This window comes from Felis catus, chromosome B2 (assembly GCF_018350175.1).
Source record: "Felis catus isolate Fca126 chromosome B2, F.catus_Fca126_mat1.0, whole genome shotgun sequence".
Taxonomy (NCBI): domain Eukaryota; kingdom Metazoa; phylum Chordata; class Mammalia; order Carnivora; family Felidae; genus Felis; species Felis catus.
In genome coordinates, this window is record NC_058372.1 from 86,848,594 (window position 1) to 86,863,509 (window position 14,916).

At 42.0% G+C, this 14,916-nt stretch overlaps 1 protein-coding gene across 14 annotated transcripts in view; it reads left to right on the plus strand.

The window, feature by feature from the left end:
* Nucleotides 1-6,454: 6,454 nt before the first annotated feature.
* The window catches only part of KLHL32 (kelch like family member 32), a 244,345-nt gene continuing 235,883 nt past the window's right edge, over nt 6,455-14,916 (plus strand). For 8 of the 14 annotated variants that reach the window (XM_045057865.1, XM_045057864.1, XM_045057869.1 and 5 more), the window contains exon 1: nt 6,620-7,045. The gene's annotated coding sequence lies outside the window, so the exon portion shown is untranslated. Of the gene's footprint in view, nt 7,046-8,400; nt 8,462-14,916 lie in introns of all 14 variants that reach the window. The other 6 variants (XM_019830992.3, XM_019830994.3, XM_019830995.3 and 3 more) reach the window with 4 other exon arrangements.

Below are 14,916 nucleotides of genomic sequence, written 5' to 3' on the forward strand. Positions count from 1 at the left end.
ACGTTGGAAGTATGGGATCCATTTACACATGTTTTCTTTCTTTCTTTCTTTTTTTAATCTTCCACTCACATTAAGCTTATGTGTAGGTATAGTTATGTAGTTACCAATGTGGCTTGATTGATGTCAGGATTCCCAAAATGGGGGCGCCTGGGTGGCTCAGTTGGCTAAGGGACCAACTTTGGCTCAGGTTATGATCTCTTGGTTCATGAGTTTGAGCCCCTCACTGGGGTCTCTGCTGTCAGCACAGACCCTGCTTTGGATCCTCTGTCTCCATTTCTCTGTGTGTGCTCTCTCTCTTTCTCTCTCTCTCAAAAATAATAAACATTAAAAAAAATGATTCCCAAAATGTTTAAGTAATTTTTTCTGAATATGATGCCTACTATTTTCTTTTATTCTTTTTTAATTTTTTTAGTGTTTATTTATGTTTAAGAGAGAGTGAGAGTGAGTGGGAGAGGGACAGAGAGAGGGAGACACAGAATCTGAAGCAGGATCCAGGCTCTGAGCTGTCACCACAGAGCCTGACACGGGGCTCAAACTCATGAACCATCAGATCATGACCTGAGCCAAAGTTGAACACTTAACCGACTGAGCCACCCAGGTGCCCAGATGCCTACTAGTTTCTAAAATGCAATTGAAAGTACTATAATACCCATTTTTACAAGTAAATTCTAAAAAGTGTTACTTTTCATTTACAAATGCATTTTAATATTATACATTGTATTTTTACTCATCAAAAGTCATAAACAGCACAGAAGGTTATAAAATAAAATACAAAAGATCCACATCATCCCCTTTCCCAAAGAGAATAAAAATTTCACATCTAGGGTATTTCTAGATATAATTAATATGTTTTTGTTATTGGTATTTCTTAGTACTTGGGACTATTCCTCATTCAATCGAGTAGGCAAGTTTTCTAAAACTTGCTTCAAAGAACGGGTGACAGTAGAGAACACACCTTGGGAAAGAAACAATAAGCCAGATTTGCTTCTTATGGATTTCAAAAGGCGAGGTCCCAGAGGAAAAGCAGGGTCTCTCGTGCACCCAGAAACAAAAACACTTTAGGGGAAGAACATGATGAGGAGGAAACTTCTGAACTGGGGGAGATCAGCTAGGCTTCCTTGAACTGAAGTGACAGGAAGATAGTAAAGATATAACAAAAATATCCTGGATCCTGCTGCAGATTCTGTGTCTCCCTCTCTCTGTCCCTCTCCCACTCACTCTCACTCTCTCTTAAAAATAAATAAGCACTAAAAAAATTAAAAAAAAAAAAAGAAAATAGTAGGCATCATATTCAAAAAAAAATTACTCAAACATTATGGTCCCTGGAGCCAGGACAAGGGGCCTGGTGGAGAAGAATCCTTAGACAGGAGCTGAGTTGGCATCCGGAGACACTATCCTCCACCACGGTGAGCACTGCCTATCACCCAGGCTTCATTCAGCTGAGCCCAATACAACTGTCACCTGTGCTAAAGCGTGTGCCAGCCTTTCTTCCCAGTAATGTCACATCACCTTCCAAGATGCAGCGAGAGAGGACCCATCCTTGCCATGAGAGGGGCCCATCCTGACCCTGTTGATGGCCTAGGACGTGTGAAAGCCCCCTGGATCAGAAGGTCTGTGGTAGTGGTGTGACGGAAGTCTCAGGATCTGTATGTAGGGGAGACTGAAGGAAGCCAGCTTGAGATCCACCCTTGTCTTCCTGAGCCAGTAAAATGGAAAAACACATGATTACACACACACCTCTCTCCTGCCCTTCCTCTCTTCCTACTTGTACACAAACCAGATCATATCCCTATTGATTTTCAACCTGCTTTTTTTTTTTTTTCCCTCTTAGTGATATATCTTTGGCATCAATGTGTACAGATCTACTTAATTTCTTTTAGTGGCCACTTGGTATATTAATTATTTGATTTGTCTCCAAATGATGGACTCTAGCTCTCTCCCTTTCCATCTTTCCTTCTCTCTCTTTTGGATATTACTAAACAATCATGAGTGTCCTTCCACATAACTTTTTGCACTTTATTTGAGGTAACTGTTGTAGGAGGTCATGGAGATGATGTGACTGCTGGTTGAGAAGTCAATTGAGTTGGGTCCAGGCAAGTGGAGACTCCTCACCACCTCCTCTGTCCCTGGAAGGTAAATTCAGCCCACCTTTCCCCATAGTGGGAGCCATTGCAAGGACATAGGCTTGGATGGTACACATGATTGAACCCAGTCAGGGCTTCTGTATACACTTTTAAAGTTCTGGTAGGCCACCAGAGACAAGTCTCTTATGTAAGTTCCCTTGCTTAGTAAACCTGCCCCCTCACAATCTGGAATGTTCTGCCTCTTTTCTTTGGTCTCTCCTTGCCCACCCTGTATGGGGGGCAGTTTGTGAACCAACAGTAACCCTAGGATAAATTCCTGCAAGTAGAATTGCTATACCAAAAGGCATATGCATTTTTAATAAAGTGTAAATATTGACAAGTTGTCATCCAAAATGTTTGTATCCTCTTACAATAACTCACAAGTCATTTACCCAGATTCTCTCAAACACAAGGTATTATCATATTCTTTACATCTTTGCCAACCTGATATATTAAAAAGAAACCTGATTTATTTTAAAATTTGCCTTACTCTAATAATGACTACAAATCCCTTTATATTATGTTTGTACTTATTTAGTACTGCAATTAAAATATTCTGTCTTGTGGGTAAAGACAATTTTCTATTCAGTATATTCAGCAAATATTTAGTAAACATCCTTTATGTGTCTAGTTGATTAGACTGAATTAGACTGAAAGCAACATAAGCAACAACAATGCTTGGTACCAGAGAATGTGGCAGAAAATATACACAATAAAAATGTTAATGGCAAAAGATTTTCCCATGGTATAACTAGTTCTGAGTGATACTGGCTCCTGATGAATGGCATGAATTAGCTACAAAATGTACCCATATGTAATTGAATAAATTGAGGTGTTAGCCAGAGTTATTCCATATTTTCTGCTTGAAAACTGGATAATATCAGCCAGAAATCAAATTTGGTTTTGGCATAATTAATAATGATCTGTTCTCTCTAGAAGTATGGTAATTAGAAATCTGGCTCAATAACTCTTTAATGTCGTCACTGGTTTGTGACAGAATACCATGACTCTGGCATTAAGAATGGCACTTCCTCATTTGCTATGGGACAAGGCAGCTACGACAGGTGTTTGTTCTGGAGTTGAAGAAGGAGCTATGCCATAGCTTTCTTTTATGATGTAGTTTTAGGTTGAAATCTGAGCTGTCTAGAGACAATTTCAATCCTGATCATCACAGAGCTGTTAAAAATACAGGTTTTATGAAAGCTTGATAACAGTAGATTTATGCTAGGCTTTCACATTTTGGTTCATGGACAAGCTGATGATAGATGGGGGAAAAAAGCTACAAAAATTTACCGTGTTCCAAAATGCTTCCTAAAGTGTGTTAAGAGGTAAGCTAAAAAAAAAAAAAAAAAAAAAAGTGTTCCATACTCAACAAAACTCTAGGATAGTTGTTTAAAAAAGTGAAAGAGGTTTCTTTATTACAAGATCTCAGTCTTTATTTGTTTTTAATGTTTATAAATAAATAATGTTAATAAATAAATAATTTATTTTGAGAGAGAGAGTGAGCGAGCATATGTGAGCCAGGAAGGGGCAGAGAGAGAGAGAGCGAGAAAGAATACCAAGCAGGCTCCATGCTGTCAGCACAGAACCAGATGCAGGGCTCAAACCCACGAACTGTGAGATCATGACCGAAATCAAGAGTCTAAATTTAAACTGACTGAGCCACCTAGGCACCCCAAGACCTCAGTCTTTAATACAACAATGTGACAGGGACCCAGTTTTCAGTCTTACCCTAATTCATTTGATGGGCTCCCTATTTCCTGTGTGAATGTATGCTTTTTTTCAGACACCCAGGGTCCACTTTTTGTTCTCAAATCTGGTGGGTTGTGATAACGGGTCCCTCCCTACCCCAGCTACAAGTTAGGACAACTGGAAGCTGGAATCTGAACTGGGAGTATCAAAGAACAATAGATCGGGGTCCACCCAAACAGCAGTGAAAGACATTCTATCATGGTATTTCTGCCCCGATGTGATCCTGTTATCACGGTGTCTGTGCCCTTTGGGAACTAACTACTCTAACTCTTGCAGGTTTCCAAGCCTGGTTGTATGTATTGGCTGCCCATAGATTCTTAGCACGGTTATCTTCCCATCAAATACCTTTTTGCTTAAATTCATCGGAGTAGTTTTTTGTCACTTTGCAATGAAAAGATCCACACTTTTTCTTTCTTTCTTTAGCTTATCTCTTATAATTTCACTAAATTGAAACAGAGACAATGTCTATTTATTGACAACTGAAAGCCCTACACCAATTACATTGCTTAACACATTCTAAGAGTTCAAAAAAAAATCTTGAACAAATGACTAGCCTTTCAAAGAACGGCTTTTAGGAAGTATAGTTTTAAGCTATTTTCTTTATGAGGGAAAAGATCATATATAATGGTATCCAACAGAGAAATACCTATTTGCTCTTCTAGTAACAGAGTATACTGGAATACACATTTGTGTTGAGTTTTGATCACTGTCTAACAAACTATGGAGTCGTCCAATATTTTAGATAAATAAAGGCTTTTTAATTTAAAAAATCTATACTTTAAATCAATCTTAAGGAGTCACTTAGGGGGAAAAAACACCCTCTCTGAACTAGACATTTTAGTAGATATTTAACATATATTTTCTTAGTTCCTCAATATCCATGTATCAGTCAGCAATATTTACTGAGCCCCTAGTATGTGACTGGCATTGTGCTAGTGGGTAGGACTACCTATCACAAACAAGACAGACCCAGCTTGAGTAGTAAGAAACCTTACATAGTCACACAGATGGTGACTTGGTGGCATAAAGATTTTTGTTTTCTGTGTAATTGCAGTTATATTCTTTGTTCTACTTAACCATTTTAAATAAATACCTTCTATTTATTCCAAACAAACAGTTAATCTAATCAACAGACGGGTTTAAATACTTTTTTAATTTATTTTGAGAGGGAGAGAGAGAGAAAGAGAGAGAGAGAGAGAGAGAGAGAGAGAGAGAGCGAGAGAGAGCGCACAAGTTGGATAGGGGCAGACAGAAAGGCGAGAGAGAAAGAATCCCAAGCAGGGTTCACACCATCAGCACAGAGCCCGGTGTGTGGCTCAAACCCATGAACTATGAGATCATGACCTGAGCCATAACCAGTAATTGGACGCTTAATGGCTGAGCCACCCAGGAGCTCTTAGATGGTTTTAAAATTTTAAGTGCATTCAACTTAATAACAAATATTTTATGAATCTTAAAGAAGTGTTTATTGACACCAGTCATAGTCAGTATTTTGGGTTCAAACATGCTTTCACATTTATTCTTCTGGCATGAAATCACACCCCATGAAAAATAACAAATGCATATGAAAAATTCTAGAGAATAGCACTGCACCTAGTGTTTGTAGTCTGTCGTTTGTCATTCTTCCCACCTTCTATCCTGGGGTCCAAGACTGCTAGATAAGTAGGCCTCCAGTGCCCTAGAGTCCGGGAATGATGGACTGGAAGCCAGAGAGTCAGGCCCCAAGGTATGGGGCAGGGGTAGCAAAGAGCCCCATAAAACCTGTGGGTCTGAAAGTGAAAAAATTGCCGAACCTCAAAAATTGTTTTGAGGCTAATGGAAATGTTGACACCTACAAGTAGATCAAGGCACTATTCCTAGCTCAAGTGTAGAACACAAACCTGCCAGAGAGGAGGCTTAACCATTCTGTGAAATTCCATCTTTGTGGTAGTTTAAACCCTGAACTTTAAACAAAGCACAATTTACCCCAATTTAGTTTCATTTTTCTTATACCTGATGGCTTAACTCTGCACCGGACCAAGGTTTTCATTGCAAAAGTGGAATATGGAATATTTTTACCTATTAAAGTTGTCCACTTTGCTTCAGTGTGTGCTGTAAGCATGTTATACATAGGAATGACATCAATGACCCTCAAGTGGCACAAGAGTGGGCCAAGCCCTTAAGTTTAACAGAGGTTGTTGTCTGTTTACGGTGTTAATGCTGAATTAGCTGTAACCAAAATACCCTTCCTCATTTCTCAGGTTCAGGGCTCCCATCCAACCTTAAAGTTACCGTGAAGTCTTTCCCAACATTACCATAAAGCCATAGAGGGGTGGCTAGGAATAGTGGCGATGTGAACTTTTCAAGTCAGTAGTGTCAGGGAAGCAGAGGGACAGCGCTTGAGGTCACACCGTCTGTTCCCGCCAGTTGCTCTCCAGCCATGGGAAGGGATTCTGGGAGCAGGTAGGTTGGGTTCTCGGGTATCGGTCACCACAGCTTCGGGCGCAGGCCGACTGTAGTTCTGACCCAGCGGCCCACAGCGCAGGTGCCAAAGAGCACGAAGTCGGGCTGCGCGGAGGAGGGGGACTTCCGGGGAGAGCGGGAGCGCGCGCTGGCTCGCCGTCGGGAGCGGGGGTGGGGGGTGGGGAAAGCGCGGCGTGCGCGCCTCCCCGGCGGCTGGTGTGGGAGGAGGGGAGCGTGCGCGCGGGCTGGCCGGCGCAGAGGGAGGGGGCGGGCGTGCGCGCTGGCTCGCCTGAGGCGGGAGGGGGCGGAGCCGCATCACGGTCTGAACCCGCCCCGGGGTCCGCCAAGGTGCGTCTCCAGGCAGACGCGGCCGCCTGGGGCAGAGCGAGCTGGGACGCGCCACCTGCGGTGCTGGCTGCTGCTTTTTATTTACTAGCAAACACTGTTTCCCCGCGGGAGAGTCCGGGAGCGCGCGGGCACACACACACACACACACACACACACGCTTACTCACTGAACACACGCGCTCGCGCACACACATATACATACACGCTAGAGCTCTTGTCTTCACAACTGCATCCCCAAACCGACAGTGCGAAGCTACTGCGGTTTCTCTTAACCTCAGCATCGTGGGGGAGAAGCAGAGCCGTTGTGCATCAGGGAGCGCCCGGTGCCTGCGCTGCCGACTCGGGTACATACATAACCCAGCAGACCGCTCACCCCATCGGGTAAGCCAGTCTCTCCTTGTAACCTGTTCGGGGTAGGTGCCTGTGGCCCGGAGGGAGGGGGTGGGAGGCCGCTGGTGCGCCAGTGGGGGCGAGACAGGAGTTAAAATTTCAGGGGTATGCGGCCGGTGCAGCTCTACCAGCGTCGTCTAGCGGGAGCAATTACTACTCCCGTTACTTATTCTACCAACCGTGGAGTTGCTCCCCCGCCTTCTCCCCTTCCCCCAGCCCGAGACGTACTGTGCTCTTTGGTTGCCAAGGAGACTTGCTTAAACATCAGCCTTGGGCCGTCTATTGAAAGAAGTAGTTTTTTAAAAAATGATGTTGTTATTTATTACGTTCAAAAAAAATAAAATACACGCTGAGGGCCATGTGGTGATTTGGCAACCGTTAATATGTATTCTGGGCATGGTTTCATTCAACTTCAAGGAAAGCGGTAATGCGCTATATGGTATGCTTCAAAACGGATTCGTCAGACGGGGTTTTCGACGGATTGTGCCTTGAATCATAAAGTACTCCAATTTTGGAGATCTTATAAAGAACAATGAGTCCAGTGAAAATCCCCTTTCCCTTCTAATTCCACATTATATCCTGCAGTTCACTCAGGCATGATTATCTTCATATTAAAAGTAAAAGAGGAAATTAATTGTGGTTCCTCCCACAAGGGTGGTCTATTGCAAATGGACCAGAACAGGAATACATAAGTGAATTCCTAATGTAAGGAGAGAGCATTCACGACAGAAATCTTTGCTAACATTTCTGTGGGCACTGCAACATTATTTAAGTGCAGTTGTCTGCACCTCTGCCCATTTGTGAGAAGATTCTTATTCCAAGGCTCTTATGTTTTTGTTTTGTTTTGTTTTTTACATATATCTATATGTTGATAGATATAGGTGTAGAATTTGTGCCATGGCTTATTACTGCAGATTCTAAGGTTTTGGAGCTTCTATTGAAATGTTGAGAGGAGGGAGGCACAGAGAGAGCCTCATAGATCCTTTTGTGTTTTTTGTTTTGTTTTGTTTTGTTTTGTTTTCCTGTTGGACCAGATCATTTACCAGAGCACTGGGTGAGGCCCAGGGAGGAGATCAATGCTCATATCTCACAGGAACCCCTAATGATGGGGCTGTGAGTTTTACTTTGAGGCCTCAGGTGCCTAGTGGATGAACTTGCAACAGCCCTTGAAGGGATCAGCGATCCAGTAATTACACTTTGCACTAATTTCATACCTTCATTACAAACAGAAAGGACCTAGTAAAGATCCACTGACATTCGGTAATACACTTTTTCTTTGATATTTGTTCATCTTCTTACCTTTTATTAAATGAGGCAAGGAAATATATCAAATTCTTTTTATTTAGCTATTAAACTGTGTCATACAGAGTAGCAATATGAGGAACAAGGAAGCCAGTAACAGCTGAGGTAAGTAGAGGGCATTTATACAAGTGACAGGGGACTGGGAAATGAATAAAGATGACAAATATTTTATATTACAGTTTACGAAGTACTTTTCCACTCTTCTTTTTTATTCCCCACAACAACCTGATGAGGTCAAGGGATTAGCTTCAGGTTAAAACTGAAGGGACCCAAGACTCAGAGCTTGTGGAAGGTCACAGAGCTAGTGAATGGGGAAGCCCTTTTTGGATCCAGGTTCTTTGCTTTAAAAAAAAAAAAACCCTGGGTCTGCATTTCCAGTGCACAGGTAAGATAAAGGAGTGGAGCAGGCCCAGTGGTCCTGCCATGTGGGAGGGGGGGTTGTGGATTGTGGCCTGTGGAACATGAAAACCACTATTAAAAGGGCAGCTCCAACGTGCCTGTAGCTGATTGTTGCCACCCTGGTTGTAAAACAAGGGAATCATAAGCTTACATGTTTTTATGTGAAGTGTCCTTAATTTTATAAACTGTAAGGACCACACTAAAAATGTATTTGGGCCACATGTGGCCTGTGGCCTGCCAGTTGCAATCTATAGCTACTGAGCTCTCATTCAGTTCTTAACTATTTTTCTCTTATAGAATACTGATGTGAGCAAATACATCTATCACTGTAAGAGTGATTAGGAGTTTTCTGGTTTTGATAGTAAGTCTAAAAAATGTGCCATATCCTTTCTTCAATAAACAGGTCCAAGTTTGTTTTTTAGAGTTCCTCGGTCTCTCTCTTATACCTCAGAGAAAATAAAAGAAAATGAAGTGCTCCAAAAGAGGATTTTTTTTTTTTAAACTGGTGAAACAAAAGCATTTATAATTTAAAACTTCTTGTGTTCCTGGGTTAATTTTTTTTTTCTGGGCACATACAATAAAGTATAGAAAAAGTAGATCAGGTACTTGACATTGTAGGTGGAGGTAGAATAAAAAGTTGGTCAGAAAAAGGAGCATCCTGGGGCACCTGGGTGGCTCAGTTGGTTAAGCGTCCAACTTCAGCTCAGGTCATGATCTTATGGTTTGTGAGTTCCAGCCGCACATCTGCCTCTGTGCTGACAGCTTAGAGCCTAGAGCCTGCTTCAGAGTCTGTCTCCCCCTGTCTCTGCCCCTCTTTCGCTTAAGCTTTCTCTCTCTCTCTCTCTCTCTCTCTCTCTCTCTCTCTCTCTCAGATGTAAATAAACATTAAAAAAGAAAAAAAGAAAAGAAAAAGGAGCATCCTGAGCCTTTCAGTGAAAACCTGTTATTAAGGCTTTAGGTAATTTGCTGAAAACCCACCACAGAATACTGCAGTATTCCAAAGGGGGGGGGGGGGGTGGAATACCATAAACAGGAACTCCCAAAGGATATTCACTCCTAGCACACTGACATAAAAAATATTGTTTACTTCTTAAATAACAGCATCTTGTAATAAAGCAAATACCTTTTGAAAAGCTGCCATTTTCTTACGTTTCTACTGATACTACAGAGATGTCAGTGGATTTCACTGAAGCAGACCTGGTGGGGTCAGAAAGTAGTTATTTATGTCATTTCTTTTGTGGATCCAAAAAGATGTAGTTAAAAAAAAAAAGTGAAGATTTGAACAGTGGCTTCCAAGAGTTCTCTTATTTTAAAATCTCCCTCTAGAAGGATGCTTTCATAGGAAATGCATTTCAGTTTTCAATTCCTGGAAGTATGTCGCACCTCTAGTAAAGAGCTATGGAAATGTTGGTTAATACTAACATAACTAAGTCTTAGCTTGGCCCTGTGGGGAGAACAGCTCTGCCCTCAAGGAATCAGAGCAAACAAACTTACTGTTCCTGGTAGCTTCCACTTTTACAGCTTCTTTCATGTTTTCCGTGTTTGGAAGACTACTGTCTATATTGTCTCCCTAACGTCCTTGTAAAGTAGGGATTTTATTTCCATTGTATAGATAGAGAATCAGAGACTGTGGGAAGTTAAACCAGACCCATGAAAGACAGCTTCCAACCTCAGTAGCCCTCCTCACTTCACACCTCTCCTTCTCTGCTGATTACCTAAGGGAAGTTATAGACATGTACATAATTGTGATTTTCAGGCAGTTGTGTGTTAAATGCTAAGATACAGATACCAGATTCCGTAGAAGCCCAGATACAGGAAAAAAATGAAAAAGTACTCTGATTGTAGAGGTCAGATTATTCCTGTGTAGGAGGAGGATTAGTGCTGAACCTTGATGGCTGGGTCTGATTCTAGTAAATGAAGATCCCGTCAGTGATGGAAAGGAAGCGACAGTCAGTTGGAAATGTGAGTTGAGAGGATGATGCTCATGATATCTAATATTGATGAGCTCATCATTGTTGCTGAAGGGATGACACAAGCTGTGTGGTCAGAAATATGGTCTCCAAGATGGAGTGCAGCCAGAACATGGAAGTAGGGGTATGTGGCAGGGGGTGGAGGAAGGCAGGGTGGTGAAGGAGACTAGCAGAGAGTTGTAGACATGGGGGAGAATCTGGAGACAATAGTACTGATTCTTCTTAAAGACTGACATAGGGCAAGGGACGAACCAAGTATTAAATTCTCTATGCAGAGTCCGGCAAACAGTAAATACTCATTAACTATTATGGTGTGCCTGTATTCTTAAAAAATTTTTTTAAAAATTTTATTCTAGAGAGGGGGAACACAAGCAGGGGAGAGGGACAAAGGGAGAGAGAGAAAGAGAGAATCCCAAGCAGGCCTCTCGTTTAGCACAGAGCCTGACACCGGGCTAGATACCCTGGGATTGTCACCTGAGCCAAAATCAAGGGTTGGTCACTCAACTGACTGAGCCACCCAGGTGCCCCAGTGTGTCCATATTCGTAACATCCAGCATCTGGCACCTGACTTCCTCTCATGATACCGCTTTTATGTAGAAAGAAAGTGTACACAGATATTTTACATGAATTCAGTTGGAGTTGGACAACTATCTGGAGTTTCAAGTATGGGCAGGAGATTGTGCAAATTAGATGAGAGAAGACCATGTCAGTGGAGACATTTTCTCTTAGCAGGGCCATAGATTTAGAGGTCAGGGAGGCTCTTGCAGATGCAGATTGTGATGTTGGATACACCTTTGATGGAGTCTCATATCTATGGGGCAAGTGAGGAGAAATTTAAGCTGCTTGCTAGCTCTTTGAAAATAGACACTCAAACCCAGGGTGACAAATAAATGTACTCTGTTCTTGGTCTTGCTTAGGTCAGTATTTTTGTTACCTGAATGAAGATATGAAAAAAAAAATGTGACAAGCAAGCAGAAAGATTTGTATTCAGGTACTAGATCTGCAGTGAGTGGGTAGGATGGTGGGCACAAGGTAACGGGAGGAAATAAAATAGAAACGTGTCATAGCTAGCCAGAGTCTAGCACTGAGGACACTTGGCACGATAGGAGTTTGCTTTAAAGTTGGGGGGATTTAACTCCCATCAAGTATGATGATTTGCTCTTCACGGATGTATGTGGAAAGTAATGGACACTATTCAGAGCCAATGATGTGAGGAGTCTCCCTTTCTTATTTAGTCTTTTGGTGACAGTGACTGTAGACCAGTGGAGAGAATCTCTGTGTTAGGTAGTACCTTACTCCCCTTTCCTTGTCCTTATATAACTGGCTGATGTTATTTTGGAATTTCTTCCAGAGTGGAGACTAGAATTTGTGAATTTACCTTAGAACGTCTTACTTCCTCTCTTACTGGGGGTTAATAGATGGAATTTCTTTTGTTCACCATCTCCTGGTCCTGTCACGTCTAAGTCTAAGTGGGTCCTTCAATTCCCATCGCCTTCTTGCTGAGATCTTTCCTAGGCTGAGGAAGTGCTGAACTTCATGAGTTTTTTTTTTTGTTCTTGCCTTGTTTCAGATGCACACTGCAATGCATTAATGCATTTAATTGAATTCGATTTAGACATACAGCACAATAAACTTTGGTGAGATTTTTAAAAGAACTATATGTAAAAACGGTTTTGTAAACTTGCTTTGGAGTCAGATTAGTTCCGCATAAAGCGAAACCACAGAAAACTGTAAGTTTGTCTAAATTAGTTCTGTAAGGTTGAAATTACCGACCTGATAAGATGATTTTTAAATGAAGAAGGAAAATCTTTGGCAGTTTTCTTAGACTCTTGACTTTCTCCTACATGTTTATTTGAGGCATAATATATTCCTCTCTCCATGCCAGATGAGCCAGTTCCAGCTACTTAGAAACAGGGCTCCAGGGCTCCCCCACTCCCCACCACCACTTCCTCCCCCAAACCCCGCAACCGGTTTGGCATACAGGATATGGATCGAATAACTAGTCCCATCCTGGCTGAGTGCTTCAGTGGGAACACATTCAGTGCTAATGGGACAGACTCCAGGAGCAGTGGAGGAGGCATTTTGCAATTTTTTATGACATAAGTTCTGGTACTTCATTTAAATCATCACTTAGAAGCCTTGTTATTTGTGAGTTCTAGTTCTTCACTTGTATGTGCAGGGGAGCACGGCTCAGCCTGCAGAACATGAGCCTGGGGGCCCGGATTTGAATCCTAAATCTGACACTTCCTGGCTCTGTTGTCTACAGTCTGGCTACATATGCCCTCCAGGTCCCATTTTCCTCATCTGTAACATGGGACTTCTATTACCTAGACTGTAGGGCTATTCTGAGATTAAATAAAATATGCGTGCAGCGCAATACCTGGTGCATAATACAATCTTGGTGCTGCCTAATTCCCCCTGCCTCTCTGTACTGCCCCGCCTTTGCCTTCCCCCAAATGTGGGTAGGATACACTTAAGTTTCATGTACCATATAAAATGTCTTAACCTGGTCTGCCAGCCTTACGGAGGAGCTAGCCTCTTAGTGTAATGGAGTTTTGAGTGAGTGGTGAGCTGCTTGGGTGGGCCCCCAAGGGAGAGAGACCTGTGTCTTGGTGTCTTTCCTGTCTGGCAAGCTATCTTCCCCTGTTTTCTACTCATCCTCGAGGCTCAGCCTGGCCACAGGAAAAAGGAGGGAGGGTCCCTTTCCTCCTGCCTAGGCAGCTCACTGAGGGCTCTATAATCGGTTTTCCTCAGGGGTCCCCTTGTGCCCCCTGTGGAATTAATAATAGCATCCGGGACCTGGTCGGTACAGACCTCCTAGCCTTTCTGTGAGGTCACGGTATGGTTGCCTACATTCTTCTAGACAACTAGGGGTTTCCTTCATGGGGAATTATGTAAATTTTATGAAAAGGTCAAGAGCTCACCAGGCTCAAAGAAAAAACTCCTCAAATTCACTTTCAACTCAGATAGGATTAAAGGCTTCCCAAAGAGAATACTTTCTAGTCAAGTCGTTTTTTTCCTTTGTTCTCTGTACCACTATCCGCCCTTCCCCCAACTCCCACCAAGCAACAACTCCTCCTCACAAACGGTAATTTTTCTACTTTTTCACATCATCCAGTTCTCTGACTACCTAGGGGTACAGATGAGGTCAGCGTGTCCGGACTTTTTTCAGGGTCACCCCCCATAGCTCGTGGTCTTGGGGGTAGTCCAGACAGCAGTGGGACCTTCAAGCAGTACATTGCACTGGTGACTTTTGTGGCAGTAATAACAAAAGTCACTTACGAGAAGGTAACCTGAACAGTAAACTTTAGGAATCCATATGCCAAGCTAAATTTTGATTTTATCCTATCATCAATCACAAAGCACAACTTTTCAGAAAAGGCTATTTCATGTGCTACGTGTGCTCTGGTGTGTTATGTATGGATGTACTTATTTCAGTGTTTGTTTAACTGTGTTGCAATTTAATAATTACGATGTATTTTTAGGAATTGGTTAGTAATATTAATTTACATACCTAAAATAAAACAGGCTTAGGGAATTGCTAATGCTAAATTTGTGATCGATTGTCAAGGATAGAATATCATTTACCCGTTTCTTTGATCACTGTGGGTCTGGAAGAGAACATAGTAAAATTAAATTCAAAAAGGTTTGATGGGAAGTGGGTATTAATTACAGTGAAGTGTGGATTCTACAATGAAAAATACAGTAACCAAGATGGCATCAGTGCCAGATCTTGTGTTTGCGTTGAATTCATAAACCAGCAAAGTTAGAAAATTATATTACTAAGAAAAACATGTCTCCTTTAAATATGAAGATATTTTCAACCACTCCCCAAGCAATAGCTATGGTTATTACTTTAGAAATTTAGGTTCATAATTGAGGTAGATATCTGAATGGAAGAGATTTATTTTGGTAGAGTCCCTCTTTGACTTGCTTCCTCATCTGCTCTGTTTGACATTCCCCGAAAGGAGACATTTTTTTAATGCTGTCTGTGATAGGCAGTAGTGTAGATATAATCCAATAACCCTTCGGCTTCGAAGAGTCACTAGTCTTTCCCAGACTGATGATGTCCACGAGCTGATATGGCTGATTGGTTTTTCAAGAATTCAAAGCCTAAAGAAATATGGAATGAAGGTTTTGGTTCTTTCTTCTATGAAAACATTAATTACCTACAATCTGATTTAATTTGGG